The sequence below is a fragment of the Palaemon carinicauda genome, chromosome 10, assembly GCF_036898095.1.
Source record: "Palaemon carinicauda isolate YSFRI2023 chromosome 10, ASM3689809v2, whole genome shotgun sequence".
NCBI lineage: Eukaryota > Metazoa > Arthropoda > Malacostraca > Decapoda > Palaemonidae > Palaemon > Palaemon carinicauda.
Window position 1 is genome coordinate 43,834,149 of NC_090734.1, and position 6,322 is coordinate 43,840,470.

At 28.0% G+C, this 6,322-nt stretch overlaps 1 pseudogene; it reads left to right on the forward strand.

Moving 5' to 3' along the window:
* The first annotated feature begins 5,534 nt into the window (after nucleotides 1–5,534).
* On the forward strand, nucleotides 5,535–6,322 carry LOC137648401 (proliferating cell nuclear antigen-like; annotated as a pseudogene).

The following is a 6,322-nucleotide window of genomic DNA, read 5'->3' on the forward strand; positions in this document are numbered from 1 at the left end:
TGTTGGTGGCAAGCTGTGTTTTTTACTTCCATTCCAAAAAGCTTCAATTTTGCTTATAATTTGATTTATTATAGATCCAGTATTTTTATTAGTTGTACAATGAATACGATTAGAAAATATTATACTTTCTTCTTTCGTCAATAATTCTATATTCAATTTATTATCATTATTATTATTATTATTTTTATTATTATTATTATTATTATTATTATTATTATTATTATTATTATTATTATTATTATTATTATTATTGTTCTTTTTCTTCTTCTTCAAGTTTTCATTATACTTTTTCTTTTTGGTAACGATAAAATTTGATATATGACTTCGTATGTTAGCGATATAATATATTTCTGGTATATGGAGCGGTATAGAAGCCACAGAATGAGACGATATCGAACATTTTTTCCATCTAAATTCGTCCCAAATTACCAATTCACCATTATTTATATTATCATTAATAGTTCCAGTTTTGTTATTTTGTTTGCTTCGATTATTTTTATTTTTGTTAGTTATACTTTTGTTATTATCCTTACCCCCCCCCCTTCATTAAAGCTACTGCTATTGCCAAGTAATATTATTGGCCGATAAATTGCTAATAATCCATATAATATAGATTCATTCTTGACTAATAATATCGCAGCAATAATAATGTTGGGTATAATGATATTTCTTGATGCTCCTTGGATTGTAAAAGTTTGTGGTATATTAAAATGTTTGATTTTTTGAGAATCTATTTCATCATTAAAACTACCTTTGTGGTTGTCATCACTATCAAATTCGTTTTCATCATAAGTTTGTGTTTGAGATATATTTTAATTTTTAATTACACTTATTGCCTCCTCGATTTCCATAATGTTTTCAATTATCAATAGATGTTGGATACATAAGATGACCCAAGATTTCATGGAGTCATCTAAATTTAATAAGTTTGGAAATCTGATATATTTGTAATTTAAATGGTAATAAATTTGTAAAAATTCTTCAATGATAATTCTACTATTTTGAGTATTATAAGTTATAAGCATTTTAATCCATTCTAATAATAATAATGAATGTGATTTTAAATCATCAGATTGTTTTAATAATAAAAAGTATATTGACACGAGGAAATGTATTGTGTGTCTCAGTTTTTCGCGATCATATAATTGCAAAATGTGTTCTAAATTATAAGGAAAGAGTAAGTCGTTTTCGAAAAGTGTGGCGTTTATAACATTATTATTATACGGGTTTGTTTTTATTGTAATTAGAAAATCTTCGTCGGTTTTGTATTCATATATTTGAAAATCATCACCAATAATGGCATTTAAAAAACATGTATTGTAAGAATCTTTTAATATACTATAATTTGGTAATTCTAACATGAATATATTCCAATGGGTTTCTTTTTGATGATTATTATAATATGTAATGTCTTTGTCATTACATATACAATTCAAAACTATTGGATAGTTTGATATATTTAAATGTGGTATATCTTGAAATTTCACTACATTAAAAGTAGGAAATATGCTCTTATATATTTTAAATCGGATTTTAGAATTTGTTCTATCGACGAGATATCCAACGTGGGTATACAAATGCATACTTGAGCTTGAACAATTTGGTAAAAACAAAAAAGAATTTAAATTTTCTTTATTGTTGGGCCACCCAATAAGGTTAAATGTCTTTTTCCATGCATTATTTTTATTATAGACATTAGCACTTTCTTCTCTCTTCCAATCCGGAATGCCATTATCAATTTCAAGTGCACTAAATATATTTTCATTTTCTATAAAACTTTGTATGATTTCTTCTTCGTGCTCTAATGAAGAATTCAAGTTATCATTATGAAGAAATAAATTCAAGGAATAAATTTTTGTATGCTCTGATATGGGCTTAATATTCAGAAAATAAAAAAATTCTATACAATTCACCCCAAGTTTTTCTTTATTGTTCTTATTTAAAAAATAACGAAACAACACATCAACTCTATAAAAAAATGAATATAGAACAAGTGGATAATAATTTATTAAATCATATATTATCAAAAATTCAAAAATCCTATTATTACCTTCCAGGATTGACTTATGATTCTAGGGAGTTAAAATTTTTGTGTAGGCATTTAGATAAGGAAATATTAAACAGCGTGAGTTTATATCCATATCATGGACAAAGAAATCCTCTATTGAAAACATCTACAAATTTAAATATTTTTCGATATATGATAGACAACATAAATCGTGTTTTACAGGAGTCAAGTGATATTAGACCATTCGAATCATATTTCGATAAGCTTAAATATAATCCAATTGAAGAAATTTATGAGGCCTTGTGTTTTATTCATTTCTTAGATGCTCATGAAAATTATATCAATGATACAAAAGAATTTAATTGTGTAGTGGAAAATTATTCAACGGATGATAAAAAAACATTTTCCGGGAGTAGAACGGAATGTTTAATTAAAGCATTAGATTTAGATTGGTGGAATAAAACAAGAAAAAAAGCTAAGATTTTTTCTATAGACACAGAAAAAAAGAAACACGTTGGCAATATATATAAATTGTTTAATGGATTAATGGGTTTTATCATGATGCATAACTCTCATGATCAAAATTTGTGGGATTCCATCGGTACTGCATGTGGTGACATCAAAGGGAAAAAGGCTGTAATTATTGAAGCTATATATGCTGGCCTTATAACTAACAACGACGTTACTCAAATTTCACAAATTCTTGCAAGCGAACTATCGCTAGATTCATCCCCAAATAAAGTAGCTGCACTTATTTACATAACTATTTTTTTATATAAGATTTTGTATTTTAGTTATATAAGATCGTCGAAATTTACTTAAAAATGAAAATGTCTAATATTTTATTTGAGCAATCACAATTTTCATTCTTGGTGTAGTAATTATTTTTAGACACAATTTGACAATATATTGGTAAATAATCTGGCCAAATTATAGAATCATCATTTCGAATTTTATTGCCCAATTCTAATACAAATTTTAAACACAAACAAAAAACATTCAAAGTTTTATTTATTTCAGCATGTTTTTGTAATACTTTGCGGAATATGATAGGAATCTGATATTTCATAAAATCTAAGCGCGACATAACATTTAAACACGCATTTTTGAGATTTGGAAAATAATGTTCTTGATTCTCATTAATCATATTAAATATTTTATCTCTATCAATAATACCCCTCGGATATGCTAGAATTATCCTTTTAAAATTTTTTATATCTTTAGTAAAAAATAGGAAATGAAAATAGGAGTATTTTAATCTAAAAATTATTTGACTGTATATAAAAAGATAATAGATTTTTTCTTTAATTTGTAGTCTAATAATCAATAAAATATCATTGTTTGAAATGTGGAGACCATAAAGTCTATCAATATTCTTAATTTCTAATGACATTTTAACGAAAAAATTATAATCTGATAATTTCAAATCCTTTTTTATCCAATTATCACTTCCATAGTAAGGCGAAACAGTATAAAATGATGTGGTCTCTTTTTTTTCGATGGGAGTAGACATGATACACCTTTCGTGTGTTAGGGGTATAACATACTTATTATATTCTGAAAATTCACTATCTGTAAAGGGTAAAGATCGAGGGGATGTACTATTCAAGTCATTAAAATAATCCTCTAAGAAACCTTCCATATCGACGGTTGTTTCTATTCCTGGAACAAATGATTTAAAATTTGGATGGCCGCTATCCATTTTGTTAATAATACAATAATATAAGATTTTGATTACCTTATTAAATTTTATCAAATAACAATTTTAAAACACAAAGAAACTATCTTTTGAATAAATATGCGTGTATATATATATAATATTAATATTTATATAATAAAAAATATTATCGTTTGTTAATATTGTTATTATTAATATTATTATTATTATTATTATTATTATTAACGGTGTAATTATTCAATTGTTTAAGAATTTTCTCAAAATATTGTTTTATGGTAGTAAATAGAAAAGGTGTGATATAGTATAAATAATGTTAAAATTTATCGCGTTTAATAAAAAAAAAGGTAAAATGTGGGTTGAAATTAATTAAATCCTAGAGCTAGTCTCATTAAAAATACGACTAGTAATAAATATTAAATATTTCACAGAGTAAATGATGAGGTACGTAAAAAACCCACCAACCCACTCACTCACTCACTCCTAGCCCCCCCCTCCGCCGCCCCCTCCCCCCCTTCCCATCCGCCCATTCTCAGTCCTCCCTAAACAATAAAAAGGGTGGCGATTAAAGCTAGTTGGTTAGTAAAGCACGCCGCAGCTATGGCCGAGGACGCAAATAAACTCTTTGTAGATATATTCATAAAAACCGTTACAACCAATGACAAAGTTGTAAACCCGGTTTTGGATAGTGACTGTATCTTTAATCTTTTGAAAATTCTTTATCCGGCGGCAACCGAAAACACTTTAAGTTTGCTAAAAGAAAACGGACTCAAGGAAATATTATCAAAAATATCACCATTTTCATCGTTTTCATATAAAAATATAGGACTTTGTCTCGTTCCAATTTATGAAAGAGATAACATTAATAAAGAATATATGAAATCAATACAGAAGGATTTTTCAAACTTTACGATTAAAACTATCCCACAATCTCAAAACGAACACAATCAAATAAATGAATGGGTTAAATCTTGTGGGTGGATTTATCAAAATAATAATAATAACAACAACAACAACAACAAGAATAATGAAAATTTTGTTGGAAATATCGAAAATCTAACTAGAATTTACTTTATGACAAAGTCAAAATATTTTGGTGAATGGGTATATAAATTTTAAAAATTTAATACTGAATTGAGAGATTTTCATGTCGGGCCTAATAAAACAAGGAAAATACTCACGATGAAAAGATGTGAGATAGTATCCCTTAAAAATTACACTGATACATTTGGTAGTCTTATTTGTAATGTTTATGAGCTCCCCTATAAAAATAACGATATGAATATGATAGTCATTTTACCAGATAAGATTTGTTCTAAACATGAATTATTAAATCAAGTGATTATTAATTATAATAAAAACAAAAACTGAAGAAAACTAAAAAAAAATAAACTTTACGCATATATTTATGCCAAAATTTCATATTAATAACAGTTTTATACTAAATGAAACTTTTATAAGAATACCAAAATTGGCTCCTTTGGTAGAAAATGCCGATTTGCGGGGAATTTTATGAGAAAACGAGAACACGCGGCCACGACCCGTTAATACCATTATTGAAACTTGTATTTATATTAATAATAATGAAAATGGAACTGAAATGGACGCACAAGCAAATGCCTGCTGTATGGATGGTGGACCTAATTATTATAAGCCCTTGAATTTGAATAAACCCTTTGTTTACAGTATTCACGATACTAAGTCTGGAAGAATAAGCATTTTGGGAATTTTTACATAACTGTAAAAAAAAACGAAAATAAAAAATTATCAGGGTTATTTTCCCTAGCTTTTATATTTATAGTATTACTAATATTTATAAATGTGCGTCGATATTCGCACAAATTCTTTACAATGTTTGAAGCCCGCCTCGTTCGAAGCAGCATTCTCAATAAAGCCACCAATGCCACCAAGGAGTTGTTAAATGAGGCGACATGGGTTGTACAGAATCTGTTATTCAACTACAGGCCATAGATACCAGCCACGTTTCTCTGGTATCTCTTAATCTACTAGCCGAGGGTTTTGATGAATACAAATGCGATCGCAATCTAGTTATGGGAATAAACATCTCCGTTATGTCCAAAATATTAAAGTGTGCTAATGACGATGATGATGTTATAACAATAAAGGCCAAAGACGGTTCGGATACGATCGCATTTACCTTTGAGTCTCACAGTCAACAAAAAAATTCTAAGTATATAATGAAATTAATGAATTTAGATCAAGAATATTTAGATATTCCTGATATTAATCAAAATTGCACAATTAGAATGCCATCAAATGAATTTTCCCTTGTCTGCAGAGATCTTAGTCAATTTGGAGATTCCATAAACATTGCTTGCATTAATGATTGTGTGAAATTTTCAACGGCCGGTGATATTGGCACCGCAAATATAAAATTTACAAAAACGTCTAGTGTAGATAACAAAGAAAGGGCCGTAGAAGTTGAGGTACAAGAACCCACCAAGATGACCTTTTCGTGTAGATACCTTAATTTATTTACCAAAGCTACCGCCTTTTCTCCTAGAGTATCTCTTTTCGTGTCCCTTAATATGCCTATGGTTGTGGAATATAGTATTGAAGGCGTTGGCAACATTCACTATTTTTTGGCTCCAAAAATAGAGGAAGAGAATAATAGCTAA